This window comes from Atheta coriaria, unplaced genomic scaffold (genome assembly GCF_025399875.1).
Source record: "Atheta coriaria isolate IRGN ID8LTWV9N9 unplaced genomic scaffold, Caltech_Dcor_3.1 hic_scaffold_1_pilon, whole genome shotgun sequence".
NCBI lineage: Eukaryota > Metazoa > Arthropoda > Insecta > Coleoptera > Staphylinidae > Dalotia > Dalotia coriaria.
Window position 1 is genome coordinate 3,146,470 of NW_027045443.1, and position 27,164 is coordinate 3,173,633.

At 44.9% G+C, this 27,164-nt stretch overlaps 1 protein-coding gene across 1 annotated transcript in view; it reads right to left on the reverse strand.

Moving 5' to 3' along the window:
* LOC135792946 (selection and upkeep of intraepithelial T-cells protein 1-like) overlaps positions 1–20,234 on the reverse strand; it is a 153,722-nt gene extending 133,488 nt beyond the window's left edge. Inside the window, exon 1 of the mRNA XM_065303779.1 lies at positions 20,171–20,234. The gene's annotated coding sequence lies outside the window, so the exon portion shown is untranslated. The remainder of the gene's footprint in view (positions 1–20,170) is intronic.
* Positions 20,235–27,164: the final 6,930 nt, after the last annotated feature.

Genomic DNA, 27,164 nt, shown 5'->3' on the forward strand with positions numbered 1-27,164 from the left:
GATTGTGCGCGATGATGAGGCACCGGCGTCGCGCGCGACGGGAGATAAAGGACGTTGGGAATTCGTTCGCCTCCGAGCGTTTGAATTTTCCGCTTTCGCCGAATGATTGCGACTTCGATTGTAGTCGATTGACGATTTTGAAATTGCAAATTACGCGCGCGCACACACAGCGCATATAAAAAGAGATTACCGCCCGAAGATAAAAGAGTTCTTGTTAAGAGACGAACGAGATTGAAGGATTTGCGTACGAACGCGCGGAATGGCAATACGCAAATGCTGTTTCGTCGCAGGCCGCGACTCTCGCGGTTGAAAATTTCATTGTGACCCGTGTTCGCACGACATCAAACTGACTGGCTGAATTGCACTCGCAATCGCATCGAAACCGATCATAAAAAGGCGAACGGCGACACGCGAGTGTCGACGCGCTAAACATACTAAACAGTGAAACAAGTTAAATGAAAGCGCGCGCGAGGGCACAAAGCGCAGTGAATAAATGGGCAATTAGCGCGACATGATTAACCCTTTACTAAATCAACTAAATCATGAAACGCCGGCGGCGTTTATAGCTTCGCAGTGCTGGCGCGCCGGAAAAAAACAAGCGACAATAAAGAAAAATGTGACCGTTTCCCTTTCACCTTATTCATTTCATTGATTTATCGCCAAGAGTAACAAGAGTTTCAACTTAATAAATTGGTTACCTTTCAGCCGAACTACAAAGTGCACTGAAAGGACCACCAACATAGTTTTTCCTCTGGCTTCGATTTTATTACCCCAATTCGAAAAAATGTAATACTCCAGGGTTTTTTAACTACATCGTTACAATTTTTGAAAATTTAGATACTTTTATTTACTCACTATGCCCGCTAATTTTCAATATTCGCATAAAAGTCTAAAACGGGTGAAAAAAACAGAAAATCCAAAACATTTATAATTTTTCAATTAATTTGTAAGGAAAACAATTTTTAATCTTTTTTTTTTCTAACTTGGTACATTTATAACCAGCAGTGTTAAAGAACATCGCGAGCTTAAGTTGTTGGCCATTTTACACGCTTTTAAAGCGACGCCAAACCGCACTCAATCAATCCCACCGTCTCCACCATTCCGGCAGCGGCTGCCGGCTGCGCAACAACGGCAACAATATAATCTACAAGTCACGTAGCTCCCCGACCCATCCGAACGTCGTGCGAAACATCATCGCCGGAGTCGAGAACGGGGCGCCAAGCGAGCAGCAAATAGCGCGCTCCGAGAGCAATCGCAACCCTTCAATCCTCCATCCTACGGCAAGCACACCATCCGAGTGGCGACCCGCACTTTCCGTTTTCTATTTCGTCTTGATGCTCGACGTCCACGACTTCCCGACTTGAGACCCACCAGATTTTCCACTACTTTTCCCGCTTACTAAACAATTCGCCGTCGCATTGTTTCATCTCCGTATTCAAATACCAGCCAACTTTTTCTACACTCTCGGTTATCCTTTCGAAACTCATTTTGGCAGGCATTTTGGCAATCACTGACAAAAAGTGAACATTGCGGATAAGTAACAGTTTCTGCTCTGATTACACCGCGTTGTGGAACTAAATGCTAATTGTAAACTCGGTCATAAATTAATTACGAACGAATTAAAAGTAGAATTTCATTTTATGGGACGTGTTGAATTTATGCGTTGTTCGTTGGCACTTAATAACTAACGAGAAAATCTCCATAAGATGAGGTAATAATATCGGAAAAATAAGATGGGTCGAAAATAACTTATAAGGAAAAAAGGACAAAAATGGGTTTTTTGCAATTTTCAACAGAAATCTTTGGTTGTGGTTATCTCGTAAACTAAATGCGCAACACAACTTGCATAACACGCTCGGCCATAGATTTTATTATTATTGTTGTGCAAACATTGCGGTTGTTGTTTTAAGGCAAATCCGCGTTTATGATTGGAAAATACTAAATCGGGAGTGATTCTTTTCTGCGAATTTCATTGCTGCACTATCCATTGTAATCCATTTCGTGCCAATCTATACGATACGGTTACAAGTTGGTGGAAAAGTGGGCACGGATTCTATTCCATTCCATTTTATCCCGTCGCTATCGGCCGTTACTCGCCCACAACCGCCGTTAACAACTATGATACCTAGCAGGAATCGGGTATCACGTCAGTCATGCCTATGTGGAATCATTTTGCGCGCAGTGTTGTATTGCGGCGCGCAGGTAGCACACCGAACAAAGCCCCAAGCGGGCCCTGTAAGCCGCAGGGCATAATTTATAAGATAGGTTTTTATGTGCAATTAATATAGTTTTATTGTCTCGTCGTTGCGCTCGGCATGGCGGAATTAAACGCATTACCGTAATTTTTACCGTTTGCCCCAACCACCCCTGAGTGTGTAGGTATTATATTTTTATATATATGTGTGTGTGAGTGTATGGTACTGACGTGCCCGCGCCTGCAAACCTAGAACCCATGGTCGCGAGTTTATTGCTGTGGACTTTCAGGTTTTAGGTTTTACAAACACGCGACGTGCGCCCATAATTCCAAATTAAAGACAAAAAGCAAACAAAACGCGAAGCGCGGCCAGGTCGGCGCGAAAGCGAGAAAATAAAAGCCACATAAAATTATCCTTATATTCCGCGCCCGTCATAAACTTTTTCACCGGGCCCGCGGATAAAAATAAAACAAACGACGCAACTAATTCAACGCCGAGGCCTGCCTACGTACCCGATACCGCGACAAATTCCATAGATTATGCATCCATAGATTTATACCGCGCATAAAGATCTCCGATTGGCGGAGTTACAAAAAAACATCGTCGTCATAAAAAGTCTAAAATATAATAACCTGGCCGACGCGGTTGGAATTGAGTGGCCGGTAAAACTAGCACGTTTTTTTTTTGTTGTGTGTCGTCGGCTCCTAAAACGCTTCCGCTTCCGCACTTTAGTACACACGGCGAGTATTTCATTTCCAGCGGTGAGAAAACTATGATAGATTGAAATCGAAAATTTCATAGACAAACAACGAATAGTTCTGTAGTGCGAGTTTGTGTCGAATCACGTTGTGAATTGAAGTCTCGATCGAAGCGCGAAGATTGAAGGTTTATGGAAGTTATAAAGATGACACTGGCTCTGGAAAAGGAAAAAATCGCCGCTTGAAATAACAATGTGCGCTCGAGCTAAGAGTTTTGCCGAGGAGAAAAGTGCGGATTTATCTCCCGGATGGCCCCGACGCCTGAGGGCGGCCGCGCCGAGGTGCGATATGATAACATCGTTCGTATCTATTCGACATCCATTTGGTGATTAATGAAGAATGATGGATTTCGTCGACAATACGTCGGCGGCGCGCCAGGAAAAGAGTGGTCGTCGTGATGGCGAAAGCCGTCGGCGGGCGCTCCACGCCGTAATAGAGATTGATCATTTCTATGATTCGCTTTTGCATTTTCGCCGGATTTTGATTTTACTATTTGCCGTGGTTTGTATGACTCTTCAAATAATCACTGCCTTCGTCAGGGTAGACGCGCGGTAAACATCGCTAGGACATGACTTAACACTTACCGCAGGAAATTAACTATCATGTTAAAACGTGTGCGGGCAAATTTGCCTCGTAATGGGATAACGGATGATGTATTTGACTGATAAGCACGTTAAAATATTCATAATTTTAGATTGTAAACTACCTTACAAAAATCACAACTACACAATTATGTGTTTTTGTTGCTAAAATGAGATAAATGGGAAATTTCCTCCAATTATCAAAAAAAAAATCTCCAATTATCACAATCAATATGTACCTTGCTTTGTAAATGTGTTGAAATCAGGCGAATTAGGCAAAATTTACATAGCAAACAACGTCTCGCAAATTTTTCGCCCGAAAACCTGAATTCTTAAATATTTAATAAAATATAGACCTCATTTGCGTGTCGCTCGGAAAACGGGTATACACTATCAGTTTGTGGGCGTTCTTTTTTTCGACATGCATAGGGCGCCGTATGCGCATCTTCTTAATTTCGTCGCATTTATTTATAAAATGTTGACTGCGCCAGATGCATCTCGAGTATGGCGCTATGGCACTCTTGAAATATAGCGCCGGCCGTGTCTCTCCCGCTGCTCCACTTAGCAGTTACGTTTTAGTTAAGTCCTTAACCCACCGCCGCCTCCTCCTGCTCCACGCAGCCACCCCGCATATGCAATTTACGTGCGGGAGATCGCGGAAACGCCGGCGAAATATTATTAATCGCGCACCGGCTGGTCGCAGCTCGGAGTCGATGGTGTGCGGGCCTCCGAGCGCACGCCGCCGCCGGCGGCGTTGAATTTAATTTGAATCCAGGAAGGACGGCTGCAGCGCACCGCGCCACCGGCGCGAATTAACTGCAACACGGCGCGCGACATCATCCCGGTCGTTGGGGAACTTTTGGTGGTCGGATGTGCTGTATATTTTTTTGTTTTTATCGCGGTGTAAAAACCCGGAGCCGGCCGCATGGTGTCATCATTTCGACGGATGTCGGTCTAAAGTGGGTCTGTGCTGGGCAATTATTCAAATGAAACTAATAACGCAAATTTGCCATATTGCCGTCGTGTTTCAACGTTTCTCCTGTTTGTTGGCTGTATGTTTTATGCTTTCAAACATACGCCGGCGGTGTGTACTTTTGTTTTTTTCTTTCTTCGAAAATTAAAAATTCGTTGTAATCTCGCATATTAGAGTTTTCGAACAAACAGATATAACTTTTCGCCGGAGTTTGCGTTTTAAACGAGTTTGCGAAACTTTCGGCCGCGTCGGGATTTAAAACGCGATTTGCGAGCAAATTAAAAAAAAGAGCGCGCGTCCAACGAAAAGAAAATAACAACGCACTCCGTTTACTTAAGTTCGCCGGATGACTTTGCCTTTGCGTGTGCGGATCGGCGCACCGTGGCCTTTCTGTATTTTCTTAGTTATTTACAATTACAATTATTTATTGTGTACAAAAAAAAGCGGCGCAACTTTTCAATGCAACGTCAAAAGATTTTCCGCGCGACTTTTTATTGTGCCGCATTTTTTGTGGCCGCCAACTTTTCTATACAACCGTGTGGGAATTAAAACATTTGTCATGACGTGAACTTAGTTTAATAACAAAATAAAATGTTCTCACCCAGGAAAACGTAAAAAAATAAATAATGCGCCGCTAAACTTTGCGGATAAACATTTGCACAAATTACAACTTCAGACTGCATGACATCGGAGGTAAATGCGGTAGACATGAACCCTGTATTCGTTAGGAGCAGCTTTGATCATTTGAAGAATTCACCGTAATTGATTAAAATATTTTTTTCTCATTCAGTCCTGACCTACATTATGAGTTTCGGAGCTGAATATTCAGAGTTTGAAGAAAAATAAGAACGCTTTTTGATTACTTTGAAGCACTGCAGGTCCGAGAGCAACTCGGCAGTAAATAATCTGACCTCGATTCGGGGGCGAAAAAAGAGCGGCAGCGGCGGCGGCGGCAGCAGCAGCGTAGGCATCCGGCGGCGTGTATTCGTAATTGCTCCGATATTCTGCTGATTTCAGCCAGATATCCGATCTTTCCGAGGACGTTAGGAAAATCCATTCCGCCGCCGCCGCGACGGTCGAGTTTTTACTCGGCGAACCCTTTACCCTTTACTTACGGCCGGCAGTCGCATCAAATGCGGAACGGCGTTGCGCGGCGAGCAAGAAAACGGCGGCGGCGCTCGCAGCGAGTTTACGTAACGACCGTCGTCTTCGAGATCTTCGCAGTGCGAGCGCCCTACGCCAAGCGCGCCTTTGCCGCTCGTTGCCCGCTGCATTCAATAATTCAGTAATGCGAGGCGTAATGGGCTCTCTCTAGTTGAACTACATCCACTACATCCACTTGTAAGTACTTAAGGTTACTACCTTAGCGTTAGTGAAGTCGAGAGCGGGCCGGGGCCGTTCTTGCTTTCGATGCCCGGTTCTTATGGCGATTGGTCCTTCGCCGTAGAGTGAAGCACCCGGCACTACCAGCTTTGATCTGATATCGAATGCTTGGCTCGGGTATTTAAGGAAAAAACCGGAACCGATCCAAAGGACTACTTCGCTCCGATTGTGGCCTTTAACTTGATTGTTAATCACTGCAAGTCGTCCACCTGGTGCGGTGAAATCGTCATTTTCTAGGAGCAAAAATCCGCAACGAAAATGAAACGAAAATAATGCGAATTAAAACACGCCGGCTTGGCGCAGCAGAACTAAACAATAGAAAACGGCCCGTCGTAATAAAACCAAGGCTAAATCTCGCAAATCTGGAATGCACGGTGCGCCGGCGAAAAACGTCCTCAACGCGCGTAGCGAGCTTTAAAGTCGAAACTTTGTTGTTCGGTGTATTTAGGTCGTATTTAGTTTGAGTTTAGTGCAATTACACTCGGCGCATTCAGTCGGAATTAACGTAATTAAGGAAGAACTTTAAACCTTTCCTTTCTTCCTGTCGCAGAGGCGCTCTTTTCGTGCTAGGCTTCTCCGGACGCATTAATATCATATAAGACGATCTTAATTTATTTCCATTTTAATAAGGCGGCGACTTTTTTGTTATCAAATTTCGACCGTAATTGGAAAACGACGGGCGCCGACTCTCCCTCGCTTTGCATCTCGACGCGATCCTGAGAATATCAAACTCCAATTGGTTGAATTAAAGTCGCCGTGTTTTTTTGTTTGGACTGCCGAACGAGTGCGCCACGCTTTTCCGACAACTCGAATGCAATCAATTGATTTTACAAAGCGGGGAATGAAGAAAGCTGGCGAGCGCGAACCAATAAAGCTGTATGAAATCTTATTGAGATATCGAGAACTTTGACGTCAATGACTGATCTCCGATCCCCTTTTCCAGCTTCCGAACGTTTATTAATTCTCATTACGCTTTCTTCGCCGGCGCCGACTTGAGTTTCATCGAGGCTCTTTTGTGTTTTTTGTTCGACTGTAAGTAAGTAAAAACCGATTGAACAACGCGCATGAAAACGCGAGTGTGGGCACTGACAATGCCGATGGAAATTGGGAAATTTTGCGATTTTAATCGTTACATCCATATTTCGTTTGCTTTGTCTGCGCGCGCGCGCGCGCTTTGTGTGTTCAAAAAATAATAAAACGTTCCTCGTTGTTTCATCAGGATGCGTTCGGAATTTAATTTACATTTCAGTTATTTTACGAATTAATATACTAAAAAATAATAGCCGTGTATTTATGAATAAATAAATTATTGAAAATAATTTCGGACGCTGTGACGTAAAGCGCCAATGTAAATATGCACATATTTATTGACAGACTTTCATCAATTCGTATCAAATGACGTGGCGGTTTTTCATTTCGAATATACCGGAAAAATCAACTAATTATTCCTTTTCCAGCGTATTTATTAATAGATGAAAAATATTTATACAATTAATAATTTCAATAAAATGTGCATTATTGCATGCACCACAGATCGCATATTAAATTATTACGACTATTGCTTTTCACCGCCGTAAAGCAACCACATTTTCCAATTCAGGTAGACGAAAAGTGATCCGAAATAAAACCACTTACTTTGTTGACGCCACGTGCAACAAAACGAATGTCCGACACACGTCGTCGACAACGCTCATTACGAGCTTGTATGCCAGAAAGAGCAACGCAAATAAAATAAAAGAGATTTTTCAGCTGGAACGGCGGCGGCAGTGGCAAAAAAAACGCCACGTCCGTCGCCGCGAAATTAAACGCAACAAGAGCGAAAACGCGCCGCGTCTAATTAATCTTTAACGCTTGCATTGTCGGTCCGATTAATTAAAAAAGAAACGCCAAAGAGCGGCGGGCGGTGCGAAGAGGAGCGCGTATCGTGAAACAACTAGCGACGTCGGCGACCAGGCGCAACAAAAGTGAACAAACAACTTTATTTAGCCGCATGTTTATTTGGCGAGCGAAACGTGTGCAAAGCGAACGCAAAAAAGTTCGGTAAATCACACAAAAAAGTGCTCCCGGCGCATCACGGCCAAAGTCAAAAACGGAAACACCGAAAAGGAAAGCTGGCTGCAGTCGAAACTAGCACAACCTGAATATGGAGCATAAAGAGGCGAAAATGAACGACCTTCATTTGGCGGCGACGGCATCGGGAAGAATAGCATACGATGAGGAGAGAGAGAAAACTGACTAGCAGAAGATGCTCTGCAATTTCCGCGCGGAATTTACGCCGAACGAAATTTTCTAATTATAAATTTTCAGTTTTTAATAAGATTTGGGAAGAAAGAATTTTTCGCGTGCGAATCTGGTAATTCAATAAGGCGGCTCGTTCTGGTGCAGGTGAAAATGAAAACTTGCGTTTTTTATTTAATTAAGCATCCAATTTGTCAAAGAGTTTGCCAAGCAAACAACGCATCTCGCACCCTTAGCCGGCACATAAAGTTGACAACGTTTTCAAGAATATATTGCAGCAATTTTTATTGTACTTCAATTATAATTAAAGCGAAGAAAAAGCAGCACGCATAGAATTTGCGTAAAAAATACCTGCCGGATTTTTTTGCCCTTTGCATCATTTTTCACATTTTTTAGCACACTGCATTTTTGATATTATATAGGTAAGTGAAATGTGTCACAACAAAAATTACACTGCCCACCGATGCGTGATATTTGAGAGCGGCAATTGGCGCATAGGCTAATTAATGAATGCACCGTCCGTCAGGTGGAAACTATTTGCACCGAAATATTCAGTTTCCGTGCGAACGGGTGGCGCGTACAAACGCGCTAATATTTAGCTTGACTTTTGTTATTTTGTGAAATGCCTACTCCCTTAATTGTACATGCCGGACAACACGGAAATTCCTGTATAGTGATATTCGAAAAAAACGCCCACACCGCGAAAAAAACTGCCGAAGTATCACGCAATTCCAAATACCAATAATATGAATACGAAATTGTCGGACAATCATAATTCGTTATAAAAGCGTGTCACCCATGAATGTCAATTCATGCAGACAGATTACACGATAAATTAAACATTTCGCACGCGCGCGCGCGAGTGCAAAAATAACAAGCATAGTTTGCGGCGGCAACATGGAAATGTCACTTGATCGTTTTGCCAGTTTTTATGGCGCGTGCGAGGCCGGGCACGTAAGTTCGGCGGCAAAGTCGAAAGAAAAACACGCGCGGACGTTCTTGCTGCCGCCCGCGCAGTGTAAACGCGAATGTTTTTTCAGCGCCGGAACGCGCCGCGCGCGCCTTTTAGCCGTCATGCGTAATGCCCGCAAACCCTCTTAATCTAGATGAAGACGTTGAAGGCATTTTATTAATGTCGCCGGACCGTTTCATCCACTTCTTCTGGCAGCCGCGCGCCGCCGCGCTTTGGCACTAGATTAACTTGTCTTTCCAGCTAAAGCGCTCCCACTCGTAGGAATTACTTACCTACTTTCCCGCCCCAAACCCTCCAACTTCAACTTCAACTATTTATTCGGAAATTACAAAAGGAATTTCAAAGTGAAGATGAAGCGTAGCGCATGTTTCGTGCGAAACGAGCGGAATCAGTGCCAAGGACTGACTGTTTTAACAATTAATTGGTTTGCGCGCGTGCGCTCGCCCACGATCCTAAACTAAAAATGCAAATCGATCGCGCGAACAATGTGCGAGATGATTTTCTTCGCCCTGCGTTTCAGAGATGCATGCGATTAGGCACGTTTCCAGTACACGCGAAAGTCTATTAAGCGAGATTATTAAAGATCATTTTTCTCGATGCAGGCGCGCTTTTCAATTCCCATTTCGAAGTTATTACCGCGGGTGTCTGGTCGTTATTGCGCACTGTTTCTCCGTCTGCCGCCCCCATCGCCTTTTCCCAGCCGCAGCGGCCTAATGCCAGGAAGGCTCGATTCGTGGGGAGCGTGTGCGCGAAAAGTAACATCCAATTTTTGGAGGTTTATCGCGATGTCGGCTTCCTCTCCTCCTCTTTCTTGTCAAAACGCACTTTACCCGTGCTCCTTGTCTATAAATATTTATTTTAAATGCGTTTCGCCGTCTCGCCCAGCCACCAACCGAGCCTCCATCATTCCCTGGATTCAATGTATCTCTTTCATCATTCAATTATACCCTCTGGGACGGTCACAAATGAGTCATAGTAATCCATTGGATAGTAACTGAACATAACCTCTACTAGTATAAAATAATTCCCACCATTTGACCAAATTTCAAAATATTATGTTTTTTTATAAAATAATATTTTTTAGGTATAGTATGACTATATTCTAGATAGCCTGCAGGTCGTTTTGCCTGCATGTGGTCGACAAGTTAGTAGTAGTTGTTCACGTCGACTGTGGAGTACGTACGAAGTGATAAAGGGGAAGCCCCAGCCCCGCCATACGCACGTAAAATGCGAATCCGTTCCATCTCGACGCCGGGCCCAGCGCGTCCCGGTCCTAAGGCCCTAACGATAGCAATATCATTTTCAGCGTTGCGTGCGGGGCCTTGCAGCCCATCGACGGGATCTCCCGTCGCGCGTAATGACGACGTCCCTGAGGGTCTTACAAATGTAATACAAATACACTTTGCGCATTCTACTTATCGTCCTAATCAAAATCAACCCCTCGATGCATCTTTTATGTCGCGCCGCAATACTGCAAACTGATAGCGTTGTGAGATGGTGGAATTGGTAAAAAACGTGCTGTGAACAAGTAGAAATGCGTTTTCCGACTACCCGGTTCACAAATCATTCTTGATAACGCCGGGGAGAACAAATTGTGAATTGTAAACGACTCGTAGTGGTAAGATGAGTATAATTTCGGAATGTTCGAAACTTTTGCGGTAAGTTTATGTGGAGCGCGAGCGAGTTTGATGCATTTTTCATGTTCGTTTAGTGCATCTTGTCGGGGAAAACGGAACAAGATCAGCGTGTTCAGCATGTGCGTCTCGGCGCGTGATTAGAGGAGGAAAAACGTGAGATTACAAAAAAGACGTATGCACGTCTTGTAGCGTCGTCGAGTTCCGCCTAACGAAGAAAGTTCGCGGAAGCCTTCTAATATGAAAACTTAGTGCTCCTAATGCGGGCGCGGTAGCTTCAGCGGGCGGCGCGTGTCGGTGAACTGAATCGTGGAAAACTGTAATCCATGGAAATTTAGTTTAATGCGACAATGGGGTTTAGGAGGTCGAACGACGCGCACGGGCCCGTTAAGCAAACGCGCCGGCGAACAGCACAGCGCCACCGCCACCGGAAGCCGCATTATCGCCCAGCCGTATTCAGCGTCCCGACGAACTTCATTTCCCGATCATTGCGTGCCCGACATACCGGAGTGGATCATATCGTGCGCGCGCGACTGAGATTGGGGCATAAATCGCCACGGCGTGCGGTCCGCCGCCACCGCTTGCTTTTATCATTTTGATTATGCGACGAGTCGCGTCGCGCTTGATCTCGTGCGAAAACATTCGCCGCCGGCGGTAATCAAATCATGCGTGGAACGTCGCCGATGCCCCTGTCGCCGCCGAATGCGATTTTAAACGTCGCGAGGGGCGGCCGCATTTCTAAAATCAATTCATGCGATCGAAGAGCACGAGCCAGAGGGTCGCCAGCTTAATAAATCTTCAAAAAATACGACTTTTCCAATTATTTCCTTGATCTCTTCCGGTTGCTCCAGCTACGTTTCGCTCCCTCTTCGTTATGATCCCTTTGCCGATGCCGCGCCACAACTTGCGGCGTCCGCAAAAGTCCGCCGCGGATTCCGGTTCGATTCGGAAAGTGAACTTCTTTCCGATTGCGCGTTCTGGATGTGAATATTTCGCATTGGCAAAAAAAATCGTGAGTGAGACGTTCGGCGGCGCGTCGAACTTTGTGTTCGAGTGTCGCGTCGGGTGGCTTTCTTTTTGCCGGGCGCGCGTATTTAAAATTTATTGCTTGTTTGGGGTGACTCCTCTCGGCGTCGCCGCCGAGAGTTAATAAATCATCGACGGCGCGCGAGCAAGTCGCAGAGTGAATATTACCCGTCGGTCGAGGCGGCGGCGCGCGGCGCGTCCTCGACGATTTCATGCTTTACGAACTTCGTAAACGACAACCTTCCAGATTACACTTTCTCTCTTTCTTATCGCCGCCATCAATTCACTGCACCGCGGCAGGCAAGCAGACAAAACTTCGCGCTGAGAAACCGAAAGTTTTTCACCTGTCGCGCGGCTAATAAATAAAATCGTTAAACCGAATTCCACATTCAACATTCAGCTGCACGAGCAAGCCGTCTTCCGGCTTCGCCTTGTGCGAGCAATGTTGTTATAGACATCCGACGCGAGCTTGAAATGCAAGATCATCTGTTGTAAAGTTATTCCGGCGTTACCTGGCTCGCTTCGCACGCGGCGGCTGTGGTGGTGGCGGGAGCGCATACGTCCGATTAGCATAACAAAGTGCGCTGTCTGCGCGCCGTCTGATCTCGTCCGCTCCTCAGCCGCCACCGCCACACAGCGACGATAGTTACTCGCGCCACACAATGGAACTCCGCCAACTTCGCTTCTGCGAAACATAAATAGGACGTATAAACAAATACTGCGGCTTAACAACAATAGATGCGCGTAAGTAATCTCTGTGTGCGGCGCAATCGACCGGATACTCATCCGCATTACCACTTCGGCCAACTCTACACCAAGCACACTTTGCGAGTCTGGAATCATATTTCGTGATTCGTTTTCGTTGATATTGATACATCCAACACGTTCGCTCCGGTTCGGCCTGTGGCGGATTAGCGTTCGATTCACAGTCGACACGCCGGCACATGTCGATCCGATCCGGCTGACTATCAGCATCCAGCCGCTCATCCCGCTAAACGGTAACGGCCCGTAACGGCCGCTGCTTGCATACATCGCTCGCCAGATAAGACACTGGCGGTGGCGGCCACGTCTGTGGCAAAGCCGAACGCGCAGCCCTCGCGGAGATAGTTAGATCGTTATCGACAAGCTCACCCAGCAAACCCGCCCAGCAAAGTGAGTGCTTAAAGCTTAAACAATGACCTTACTAAAAAGCTTCTTCTGCGATCTCTCGGCTTTACAGTGCGTTGAATCTGCGCGCGATGCCTGTCGGCGAAGTCGTCGAGGACATTTTCGTGGAAATATGCAATTGATGTGGTGATGCACGACTGCACGCCGGCGGGCGGCCAGCTCAAACGAAATCATGACACTGGCGCAATTGAAATTTATTCGCGAGCAAATCGCTCTGCAGATGCATCATTTTTCATCTCGAAACAATCCATCATCCGCTCGAGCTGAACAAGGCAATGAATCGACAAACGAGATAAAAGAAAATTTCAAAGGTCAAAGTGCTTTATATAAAAGTCTCAAACGTTGCAGTGTTGCAAGTTTTCCTACAATTTGATGGATAGTACATTACATATTAAGAATGGAAAACAGTGCATTACACATACACGCTTATGTAATACATTGTTTTCCACTCTTGGTGTGTAATGTAGGAATTATTTCGTTGGCCAAAAAATGGTATGTACATAAAAGTAAGAAATTAATAACTTGTATACGAAGTAATTTGATGATATAAACGTTCGGCTTCGTTCCCAAGTCAAAATTGATTGTTTCGATTGTATTTATTAGTTTTGCTCTAGCTCCCCGATGGTAGGTAATAGTTACGCGCACACAATTTGTTTTTATCGCATTCACAACCAAAGCATCATCCTGCACGTTATCACCGACACACATCGCAGGCACGCGCGGTATTGATCTTATATATATTTGTTCACAGTGGCCCAATAGCAGCAGCTGGATGAAATAATCGTCGTCGAGCAATTTTATCATTCCGGATCAGTTGACATAACATTTAGGCATGCACATGACATTTTACGGCGATCGCATGTCGCTGCATCATTTTTTCCGACTTGTTAGGCTTACATGTGCTTTCGTTTCGATCATTTTTTCATTGTTTTACGTGGCTGGTGCCCGGAGCGACCAAAGCATGGCGTAATATCGCGGCGCAGATATCACATTACGTCTGTTTGTATAATTTATTAATCGTGCACATGATTGTCGCGAGCACGAGACGTCTGGAACGTGGTATCGAGCCCCCGCTGACCAACTGGAATGCATCGCACCCTCTTACTAACACACTCCGCACGTACGAAATCGAGGGTAGGTACTAGTAGTGTTTCAAGTTGGGAAGTTTTTTTATTGCACTTAGGAGTCCAGGGGAGTGACTCTGGGGCGCGCACACACACCTTGGTTAGCCGGCCGCCGCTTTCGGGTACACCGTAATCAGCATGCAACATGCAACCGAATATTCAATTCGATTCCCTCGTCTCGCTACAATGTGATCCGCGCCTTATGCCAGCGGGCCAGGCGGACGCATCGACGCGACGCTTTTCCCATTTCCCATTCGCCAGTTATTTGTCCGCGCGCATTACGTCGCGCGCAGTAAATAAAAACACATCGTACTTTAATTGCACGGAATTGCAGTCGGCGAACGCGGGCGCTGAGTGCGCCGCCACGAATGGGAATACGAATGTCTCATGAATATTGTAATTCGATATTAAAAGCTTTAGGGGTCGTCGTGGCGTACTCGTTGGCGTCGCGCGTAATACACATCACCGAGTGTTATTGGATAAATGCGCTAATATGAGCATTTTTTACAATATTCACAAATACATAGGCTATTATTGTGCTGAAGTCTACTAAATATATGGTCAAGTATTTAATTTTTGTTTTTTGTTATTTTTATTTTTATTTTTTTTTTGTTCTTATTTCTGTTATTGTATTAAAGCAATAATGAAACAAACAAATCCTCCTAAAAGTCCAACTATACAAGCAGAAGTTAACATTGTCTATGATGAGGTTTATAAAGGAGACAACGACGTCGCGTACGCGTAGCTAATAGAACTGTTTAAAGTTGAAGGTTGAAAGGGTTGTTGTAATAAGTAAATATAGAAAGTCCCGCGCCAAGGTCTCCGCCAGCTTAATATAGCATAGCATGGGGGTATAGTATGAGTATAGAAGTGCTCGGCAGTTGACTGTGATGACATTCGGTGGAAAGGTTGGCGCGTACGGACGCAAACTGATGAAAGTGTTCGGATAGGGTGCTGGCTACACCGAGTGTTGCACTCCTCTCAAATAAAAACAACCTGTCAAGACACAAGGGTTGCAGCACGTCTTGTTCCAATAAAATGCTCAGCGTTAACAATTCATCGATGGCAATTCCCGGCTGGCATACGTCTATAAACACACCGGGCGAGAATTCCAAAACGAAGGATTCGGCTGCCGTTAGTTATTCATGACCATCGTCGCAGCGTCGTCATCCGCTATATTCCGTATACGAAGGGGGCGAGAGCTTTCCGGTATCAATTACACGTCGACGGGGATGCATTACCTAGCCGCCACCAGTATGATGGTTAGTTACAGTGGGCTTGATGGGTTTTCGGGGGGACGTACGGTCCGTCGAGTGACATTAACGAGAGAACGAGTCGCGTCGTGACCGTGGGTAGGCTGTGGGGGTGCGCATCGCGGGTCTCACCCTTTTCGGCACACACTGCTCTGGTGGCCATCTAAATAATGCACTTTCCAACGTTTGCGTTTGCAATTACGAGGCCGCGGACCCCCGTGATGCGTTTGTTTGCCTGCACGGCGACGCTGGGCGTCGGTGGCGGCGGAGGCTGCTCCGCATGCGGCGCGTGTCATTACGGCGTAACATCGCGCACAATGTGGTGCACAGTAGATTTCGAACGCACACGACAGCTACATATGTTATTACAATGGTTTTGTAACCGTGTCGGTCCTGCATCCGCGTGATACATCGGCCTGCGCCAAATTCGCCAAAATCCAATTTGCACTATTAATTTAATTAAACATGTTGTTTATCACGACGTGGGAAATATTTGCGTGAGTAGTAGGCATTCACGCAATTCCTTTTTAATATTCTGGACAAACCCCCAGAACATCAACTTTATCATATTTTACAAACAATAAAAAACAATACAATGTAATTAATATATTTTTTCCGCTCGAGGATGACAGAAATTTAGGTGCATCATTGTGTTTTTGTGCAATTTGTTTGTGAGTTACACAAACACACGGCCCATTTGTGTCAGCCGTCATAAACAGCAAACGAATTATTAATTATTAAACTCTAACTTCAACTCCCAACCACCGACTGGCAATCATGCGTGGAGCGAGACGTGTAGCAAACTGCCCAATACTTTAAACATTCACATGAATCCCGGACATGAATAATACATCGCGGAAACTAAACGAACAAAAGACACTTTGATAAACTAATATTTAGATGGATTATTCTGCGCCTGCACTCGAGCGCAGGTGACCCTTAGAAAAATATTCTAGCTGCTCACAATTTGTTAGAATCCCATTACAATTTATGTTTTTCTAATGTCTCTGTAATGTTGTTCAAATTGTTGGTAATACGGCGCGCGCTGATGATGGCGAACAAAGCATGCGTATGTTCGAAGGTGCGCAGTTGTGTTTTTAAACTTCGTAAGCGTGCACACAACCCTTTGTGATCAGACTCTAACGAGTAATTCTTATACGGTGGCCTATTTCAACTCGCCCGCGTTGTTTATTGTTGTTATTATCCGCGGGCAAGAAATGCTTTGACGATGGTATGCGATGCGCACTGCACGGACGTGCGGGGTTAAAACGAATTAATAACGCTGAATCAATATTGGTTATTTATTTATCTCCTAATGACAGCAATGCCCGTTCCGATACAGCGTTCTTTTATTATTCAAAATGTTGCTTTGTGTGTTCACGCTAGATATTTATTTATTTGTGTGTATTTACTTCCTAAGGCAGTCAACGCCGAGCTTAGTCTGATCATTATTTCATATTTCATTTTATTTTCCGTTAGTAAAATTATTCCTTCCAAATTTATCTATCAAATTAGAACATAATTGATTAACACCAATAAAATATTAGTTTTTATACCTTACAGATCCGAAAATTCACGAAAATTCCGAAAATTTAATTTCCTAGCTTAAGACGCTGCTTGACTGCTACCGTTGAATACCACTGGCCACTCCTCTTCTCCTACAAATAAAGAAAGGCTAGTAAAATATCAAAAATTTATGGTTGGTCCGTACGCAAGCGAGGGGACTTTTATATAGGTACATATTTCAAAAAGAATGTCGAGTGCTTTAAAGGTCGATTAAAATGACAATTTGAAATCTACTGCAAGCAAAGCCTGTCACCGTAAACGCGCCACATTTTCACACACATATCACGCCGAGCCGTAGCATCGGACGGTTATTGGCGGTGCTCGCCCCCCGAAACGAGGATTATTTATCCATGCGATGGACGTTTTACGAGGACGAAGCGCGAGCGCTGAATGCATTATTGGGCGCCGCACGCGGTCCGGTCGCGCCGCGACAACGACGATATAATTCATTGTTTTTGCTCAACCGTGCGCGTCGTATTTATGCGCGAAAATTAATGCCGAGCGCAAATAAATAAATTATCCTTTATGGAAAGGCGGGGGGCGGGTGCGCCACGCTTTATAAACACAACTAACGTTTGCGTTTCGCATTTGACAACGTAATGCCCGCGAGTCGACATCCTGCCATGTAGCACCTCTTCGCTGCTGCGAAACTTTGCCCGGAGCAGCAGGACCCATTTTCGACCCGCTTCAGCGCGCGAATCTGCTTTAATCATATTGTATCACAAAACGCCGCATTATGCTGTCGCGACAAACGAATCCAACAACTTGCGGATGTTTTTAGACATATTTTGATGCTAGATATTTAACCAGACTTTGTTTGGTCTTCTTCAGGCAGTGTATTTGTCGATTGCGCTCAGGAGAGAAGTGTGAGACGAGCCAGTTGAGATTGCGTAACGTAACGAAAGAAAAGCGCACAAAGTTCGTTTAAAAACACATTTCTGCAAGATAAACATTTCCGCGCGGAGTCAACAAGAAAATGCAATATCTCCGGTGAAAACAGCCGTTGTGTGGTGCCAACACCAGATTCCTCAACTGCTCGACGCTGCAGGAGTGCAGCGCGTCGAGGTTTAGCACTCGGCACAAGATTGCTGGATTCGTGCCTGACGCGCGCGCGTCTGGTTGTAAAGGATGTAAATGTAAACAGTGGAAAAAGCGCTCGCGCCCGCGTTTTTCATCCATTCCATATTAAACGCGCGCGAGGAAGACGTTATAGAAAGCGACCTGCGAGTAACAAGTTTCTGACAAATAACTAAACGATACCCGAATCACGTGCGTCGTGCTGCTGGACGTGGTGGGTGCAAATAATACCGGCTTTGAAAATCTTAAACGTCATGAAAGTAGTGCAGCGAACAAGTTTAATATTCAATATATTAAACGGCACTAATTTAGTGATCAATTTATACACGTAATTTTCGTAAAATTCGCGTTCAGGCAAGTTTTAATTAATGACTGAAGAATCTAGCGTTGCGCTGTCATCGCCGTGGAGCCATCGCAAGACACTTGCGCTTATCACGCCGATCTCTCTATCGCCCGCCATTCTTAATAAATCACATCGGGCCGATCAACAGGGCGCGCGAGGTTGCGCTCGCTGTTCGTCATTACGTCGTTATGTCATTCAGTCGTGTCGTCGGGTGCTCGACGCTAACGCATGAAATTGTTTAAGGAGCCCTTTCCACGTTGATAAATGATAACGAATAATGAGTTTCGCACCCCTATTGTTATGTACACGCGCGAGAATTTTAAACGTGGCTTCCTCGAGATGCAAACGATTAGTAATTGTTTTTCGACGTTTTTTGCGCGCGCCAGCGAAACGTTTAAGTTTTTTTCGCAGTTGTGCCCAGCCGAAAATTATGATTTTGTTAGCTCATTTCGAGCGATTTATATTTCCCTCCCTTCAGCGTCGTCGACGCGCTTTTTTCAAGCCGCTGCCGAGGAGAAAAAATAAACGCACGCCACGATTCGACGCTAATAGCCGCAAAATAAAGGAGGCGACGAAAACGCATTAGCGTCGTGTGGAAAATCTCGGCCCGGTGCGAAAGAAACGCTCGATGGTTTCGTTTGCCCGGCGGGCGAAAAATGCGGAAATCGCCTTCGTCGCGCGGATGCTGCAAACGAGCGCGCCGCGACGCAGCGAAGAACGCCGAAAATGTGTATGCGGTCGGCGGCGGAAAAAATGTAATTGATGATTTCGCGCTGCGACTATAACACCGCGTACCTTTTTATTTTAGTTTTTTTTCGCGTTGTTTACGCACGACGTCCATGCATATAATTCACGCCAGCGCTCATTGTACCAGACATGCCCAACTTTATAGCCACTTCACGGCGTCTTTAAATATAGTTTCAGCGACGCCATTAACATCTAATTGTGGTAATTGTCGGTACGACGCGGAATAGTATCTCTCACGTTGGCACCGCGAATTCGATTTGTAATTGCATTCCTTGAGCACTTATTCCATCCGCAGTTTGAAATTGACTTTGAAATTAATTTGTTGTAATGCTACGCGCCAGCGCCTGAACATTTGCAACTAAATATTGAGCGCGTGAATTTACTCATGTTCGGAATATGTATGCGAAAATAATCAAAAGCGGCATTAAACAGTAATTAAACTCAACTTTCAACGTTCCATCACTAACGGAAAGTTGAAATAATATCGTTGTATATTTATAGTATATTAAGTATCAAGTGTGCTAAATAGCACTTCGGTCACGAGACTGATTAAGTGCGTGCATAGTGAGCGCTTAATAAATCGAGAGTTTCACAACGTTTAATGAGGTGATGCATTACAGGGAAATGTAAGGTTACAAATGCCGTGCAGCAGCGCCTTTCAATTCATATTGTTTTGTGATACAGCGTAGGCAAATGCGCAGGCGCAAGTTACGGCCTTGGTCGTCCGTGTTTAAAGTAGCACTTTATGTGTCTCAAAACCGTGCAAAAACTATCACTTTAAAAATGGAAGAACAGAAATATATTAAAATCGCACGCATGCAGTGTTTGTTATTGCAAGAGTTATCGTTTTTATCGGTAAGATTGCGATAATATTTTGTGCTGATGAAAGAATGTGCCAAACATCAGTATTGTTTTGAATCTCGGGCCACGTCGTACATTTGCAACGTCCGTGAATATTATTGAAAAGTACATAGTTTAATTTAGAGTACTCGTATATCGGCGTTATTTGTAGAACAAGTAGTGAAAATGATTGCACTTCGCGAAAATGCAAGGTAAGACTACAAATTATTTTTTTTAATTTTGTGAACGCTGGACGAAATACAATACTATAAATGTGCGATAGTAGTCTTACCAAAACTTCAAAGGAACTTTACTATTTTTCATTTTCTGGAAAATAATGCACTACACACGCGACAATAATTCGCTTGGCGAGTCGCGCACACAACTAACTTGCGTTTGCAATTCACGCGCTGAATTCGTAAAAACCAGTTTTCGACTTCTTATCAGCATAGATTGTCTTATGTTCTACACTGAAACGACGTTTTAACGCGTTGTTTTCAACACCACGCATAAGTAAAATATTCACTAGAACATTTTTAAATTCGAATATTTGCAGTTGCATTTCCAACAATATAACACCGCGCGTATAATTCCAACGAGATATTTTTCGCAGCGCGTTATTTATTTATATTTTAACATCAATTTATTTTCTCTCCGGTTTTAATAGCGCTTTAAATATACTTTAAGCCTAAGCCCTAAGTACACAGCAACTTTCTCGGCGCCGCATGAACATAAACATTGTTTTTCTGAATAGCACGTAAATCGCGCCCTGACCTTTCGAGATAATCAGAGTGCAAAGTTCGAAATAAAAGCACCTGGAATTAATTATGCATAAAGTTAATTAATGGCTCGCCGTATACGCAATATTTTCAACCACATCACTGTTATAAATTAGAATAAACACAAGAGTGGCCGGGCCGCGTGTAATTTCAGTTGTTTCAAAATCAAAACCGAGGAAAAAAATCTGTTCGCGTTACATATCAAAGGACTATATTCTCGTGCTGCGCTAATGACTTCCCAATGAGCATAAAAGCGAGCGGCTAATTGAAAAAAAGGGCAGTAAAGTGAAAACCCAAGCTAGGCGAGGCAAACATACAAAATATGTACAAAAAGAAACTATGTAATTTACTGGCTGTTATGCAACCACAATGCCGCCGAACTCCTACAACGGCTTCTTGTGTTCTATAGCAACTTTTCTTACTACCTCTGTACAATACCAATGGGATATTATCAATAAACACTCAAATATTAAATGCTACAGCGCGCATGATCAATACACATCAAATAAAATCGACTTCAAAGGTCGAAGCTTTGAAGCGTCCCTAAGACTCTCAAAAACTTGAAGTTCAACTTGAAGTCGAAATTGAAATCGAGGCTGAAAGAAAATCGAAATATGAAAGTGTCTTCCAGTCGCAACGTCGGAGTCGGGCTTCAATTAAATGGAAATTAAATATATTGGGATGAATGCGCTTGCCACAACCGCCTGTATGCATGGAACCCCTTTGAAGTGCCTGAACTTAGGTAAGCCGGCCGAACAAGGAAAAACACTCGCCTTGCGCGCCCGTAACGATCGGTCATGCAATCCTAGCAAATAAGCAGTGTTACAATTGAAAATGTTGTTGGTTGCTTGTTTGCACGCCTCTTTGATACACGTGAAATAGGCACCGTTTGCGCGCGCGTATCACCCTTCTAGCATTTTCCACGACATTTCTTTTTTGTTTGACTTGGAATTCTAGACTGTGCATGAACACACGTTCACGATTAATTCGTACGAGTCTTACTTGTCATGCGGCGAGTGAAAACTAACGTTTTTCTTTTGTGGATTTATTAGTCGGCGGTAATTTGCACGAGCGCAGTAAGAAAAAAAAAACGAATTACGAATCGCGTGATCGTATTTAATTAACTTGCGCGCCGACTAATATTGACATTGTTGCCGTATTGCTGCAACTAATTGGTTTAAGTCATTATCGAGCATTGCTTTCATTTTATTGCGTTGCTGCGGTTTTGCTCGGCGTGGGTTATTGAAAGTTGTGTTTTCTCAACGAGATTGCGAGTCGTTTTAACAAGACGATCGTTGGATCGCAGCATTAACCAATAATACACGGTAATAGTTGACAATTGTTGTCGTCGTTCGCTAATTCCGTTTGTAATTCGAAACGCATTAGTAGTAAATTAGAATCGGACGCGTTGTCGCCGCTTGCCCTCCGCCTCCTGGCGTGTGCACGACAGAGTCGGTTTTCCTCAAAAACAAGTTAGGAAAAGATCTAAAACATCACAAAGACGTAAAAGTTTAAAGTTAGTTACTTAGTGGTTGTCGTGGTTTGATTGTTAGTGTTCGAGGAAGTGGTTTAGTTTAGTTTTCTGGGTATTTTACGATTGTACGACTGCAGTTGGCTGGGAATGAATGAAGGGATGGTGCTGAATTAAAGATGACAAATACGTCCCTGGCGGACGATTGCGATAGTTGCGCTCATCGGAATTGTATGTAAATGGAGTCCTCGTTGTCTGCGCGCTTTCGAGTCGCAGTTAACAATCGTATGCTCCGCTGAAACCTTTGTCACAATGTACGCGCACGTTACACTGTTGAGGGCCGGGCGGCGGCGGTGGCTCCTTATCGGACCCGATACAGGCCCGCGCGTAATCCCTCACACTCGTATATTTAGATATCCCACTCGGCGGGATTAGGCGTGCCGATATTCCGGCGACAGTCGCGTGCCTTCCCCACACCGATTGCTGGCGCGTAAGAGTCTACTTCGCGACGCTCGTTACGCCGCCGCCGTCGTCGATGATCCGGCAATCGAAGGTGGTGCGCCCGTACGTCCGACACTCGCTCCCCTTTTGTCTATTTAAACAAATCCCGACAATAAGATAACGACCTAATCGACGCCGAATACAAAAGACTCTAAATCGCCGGCTCGCCGGAAGGGCGTGCGCCTAATGCAGGCGACGAATCCTTTTAGGCCCCCGGACTCAAAATCCCAACGATCCAAAATGTATTATGACGGTTTAAACGCGCGCCTCGGCGAGATCGCATTGTAGCCGTAATTATTTCCATGCTAATTGGCGATGCGCGCATGGCGAATGAAATTATTCGCGCAAAGACCAAGTTTGTTTGCGCCCGTCACTTATCCGATTTTATTTGGCAGTTTAATGTTATTATCTAATAGCCGGCTCGCGCACGCGGCGAGTTCATTACTTTGCGAGTTCATTGCATTGCGAATCTATGCGCATTTCATTTCGTTGTGTGTGTGTTTTTTTTTCCGCCCGGCGGCGGCCGCGCTAGTGATAAATGACTGCGGCAATTAATCAACCGTCGCGCTCAGTCGCGCGGCCGCCTCCGCCGCTGCTGTCTGTTGCTCTCGATTGCAGGCGCGCCACGAATGCGTTTATCCGAGGCGGCGGTGCGTCGGCGGAATGCAAACCGACGTATCGCTTCGAAAGTGCCTGCGAATGCTGTTTGTAATTCCAAATCGAAATCGAGGATCTTTTCTTCCCGACGCGGACTTTTTCCAGTTTTTCTGTGTGCGCCGCGACGCGTAATGCGCTTTTCGTGCGCCGCCCGTTCCCAGATAGGAATAGTTTTAGTTTCCGGGGAAATCTAACTAAATATTTCATCCTTCGTGATGCCGGCGTTGGCGCTGCGTCGCTCCGAAGTAATCGCTCTTAAGTAATATTAAGAAACTGACGGGAGCATGAAATTTTCTGTTCTCTTCGGTGCGGTCTGGTGGGCGCCGCATTATGTTGATTGTGCTTTGTGTCAAATGCGCTCTGCGGCTTTGGAATAAGTTTCGAAAATCGAGACCCGCAACTCACCTTGCAACCTCGACGCGGGGATCGCGGAAAACTTACAAAATGGCTAAATTATAAAGTTAATAATGCGCCGGAAGAGAATGCGATGATGTAAAGTTCGCGCCGCCGGCGCCTCAGGAAGAAATGTAACCGGAGCGGGAAGCGACCACATTCGATAATGCGGCGGTGGCGGCGGAAGGCGCGCGCCCGGCGCAATTGAATTCGTTTACGAGGTCGTTAGTTGATGGTGTAACGTTTCGGTGCTGGCGCGAGCACGCCGGCGCAATCGATGCTTTTTATCGTTTTAATTAAGGACGCCTTTAGTGCGAAACAAGCGATAGTAATGAAATCATGGATGGAGCGTTAAAGTTAATAAGTAATTTGGACGTAATTTCGGGCCGAAACGTATACGCGACGATATGAGACAAGTTCGCATTATACGAGCGCGCTTTATTTCCTCGTTTCGTCGTTTCGCCGTTTATTCGGAGCGTTCGACGGCGAGCGGCGCCGCCGTGAAGGGTCGCGCGACAGCAGCTTCAAGAATTCATTTCGGCGAACCGTGGCGCGTCGCTCAGTGCCTTTAAATTTATATCTCCTCGCCGAAGTTTATGCGACCAAATCAACTTCAGGTAAACACAAAATGATCGCGCTCGTGCAGGCACCCTCGTAAAGCAAGCGGGCGCTTCGCGAGCAAATTTCGGCGCTAATTTGTCGCCGTTTATCGCCGCGCTCTTACCAGACACCGTCGACGCCGATCTGCGATCGAACCACGCGCTGAAAATTGGAACGAAGCGGCGACCTTTTCGGTAATGACGAGTCGAAATTTAATTCATATGGAACTCGAGAGCCGGGTCTGAATAATGAATGTAATTCATCAGGTAGGCACTCGTGCGCTGGCTGCGAACGAAACGAGACGGAACGCGCAAACCGCGACCGATGTCGAATCCCACGGCAGAGTGAGACGCCGGATGGAAATTCAAATTACTTAATGGAAAACGTCTATATCATCACAAGACATAAGCATTTTACCAAAATTACTTCACCTCTGTCCCTGCCGCCGCCGATTCACTGGCAACCGATCTCAGTGATCGTGATCGTGAAATACTTTCCGCGCTTGCAAAAAAAAATCAAGGTGCGTGGCCCATTTTATATCGACATCACAAAAGAAGAATAACCACGCTTTTGCTCGCGACTAAGACCCTTATGGAATATATCTAAATATATTTATTATTATTTTATGTAAACAATACCTTTGATTATTTTTTTGTCTGGCCACAAAAAATCATAACCTATTTGATGAATGGCGGACGATTAAGCAACGCCTTGGCAGCGGACAAATAGTAATTTAAAAAATTAATTTAATTTGTTATTTTAATACGCAAATGAAAACGTTTGCGGTGCGCTTGGTGGAAAATTGAAAAATGCGTGCGTGCCGTACGTAATTTTCATTCGACGTAGAAAAATTACTTTTCACATTTTACTTATTTGTTGAATATTAACTTTACACACTGGATGTTTGATAACCTCGCGCGCGACGCGCATAAAATTAACTCGCTTAATTGAATTTTTCTTTGACTTTTGCTTTCGTTTCGTCGATGCGATCGCGATTTCGCATTGCATTTTTCCACGAATACACCTCGTAGAATGCAAATATTGAGAGTGAACACGGCGTCCTTCGAGACAGTCCTTATCGCCTGAGCAAATCGCGGCTAATTATAGTCGAGCTTGAACCGGAAGCGAGCTTTTTGGAACATTTGGGAACATTTCGAAGGGTTTTATGCAAAGTCGTGGCTCGGGCTTGTTTTGGCACACTTTCGGGCAAGTTTAATGAATTTAACGTAACGTCTCGTATAAATAGCTCTCCGGGGCGTTCCGAAGGTGCGTGCTCGTAATAATCAGTCACAAAAACGTTTCGCCGCACGATGGAAAGTCGCCCACCGCTCCAAGTCGGATTTTTATTAATTACCGAATTTGTATATCGCACCACGACTGCCTTGGCAGTAGGGGCGCATTAGTTCACCCTCACCGACAATGGCAAATATAAACGACGCACGTAGATGTATTAATAACCGGAATTAGTTCACGTGTCAGTACAACGTATCGTTGTGCAACGTTTAGACTCTTCGACTAAACTCGCGCCCGCGTGCGAGCTTTTGTGTGCGCTTGTTGGCAATACTACCGCCGCGCCTTGCCGGCTTTCGGTGGGATTAAACTTTTTTTTTTCACGTATCACGGCCGACCGCATAAATACTCGTACATCACCCACGCCCAGCGCTCGCGCGCGCGGCTGTCCAGCCGATTCCGTTTTAATGATGCACACTGATTAATCCGCGAGCGCGAGTGCAGCGTAATAAGGACAAATCGGATTTGTTCAAGGTACGAGAGACGAGAGCGGATTGCTTCCGCAGATAACAAAGGTCGCACGCTATTGATCAACATGAAATGCATAATTAGTAGGTATTAATGTCCCGCAAGCGCGTTTTCGCAGAAATGCATGGCACACGCACAAAATAATAATTACCTACGCTAAAAATGGCACTCATTTTACTCCTCCGCGTCGCGCCCTCCGGCTGCATTGAAATAAATTATGCAATATTACAATTATGCATTGCGTTCACTGAATAATTATGAAAATTAATTTTAATTTCTGTTGTCATTAAAAAGCGCGCGTCGGCCCGGACTTGTTACATTGTAGCAAATGCATCCGACGAATTGTAATTTGTATTGTTTGATTATTTTATTTATATGTATGTATAAATTTTGCCTGATGTCTGCTGTTTGTGACATAAAAATAATTAACATCAAATTTACGTCGTGGTTGCAGCCGAACATATGCTTCATTTTCTAATTAGTCAGTTTCTCTGACCTATACGTGCATTAGTTCTGTGATAGCTGCCATTTCAATTACTGAAAACAATAAACATTTTAAAAAATGATATAAATTTGAATGAAATCATTGATGCACATTTGGCAGTAATCTAAGTTAATGTTTTCATTCCATTTGCTAAAAAGCGAGCAAAGACAATAGCGACGGTGGTGTCGCGAATTTCCGTGCATCCCTTCGGATGCAGCGTTTGACGTGGGTCGCCGGCCGAGCCCGACTATAATTAGGTCTGCAGGCAGCGATAATGCCTTTAATTTCCGAAGGTGCGCCCCAATACGGCCCGCCATTGTCGCATTACGAGGGCGACAAAATATTAAAAGTGGTTTCACGTCGGGGGAGAGCACGGCGGCGAAGGAAGTACGCGCGGCGCGACGGCGGTCGCATGAAAGACGGCGGAACAGGAGGAAGCGAGGGTGCAGACGTTTTAACGACGGCAATATGCACGTGGAAAAAATGTTTATAGTTATCATTCGCCTGCAAGAAAAAAAGCCGCGCGCTCGCCTCGCTTTGTAATCGTTAGATTGGTGTGTAAAGTGAGGAAAAAAGAGCGTAATATCGTGTAAATTTGCTCACGATAATGCTCGCGCAAAGGTAATGGCTGCGCGAAATATGG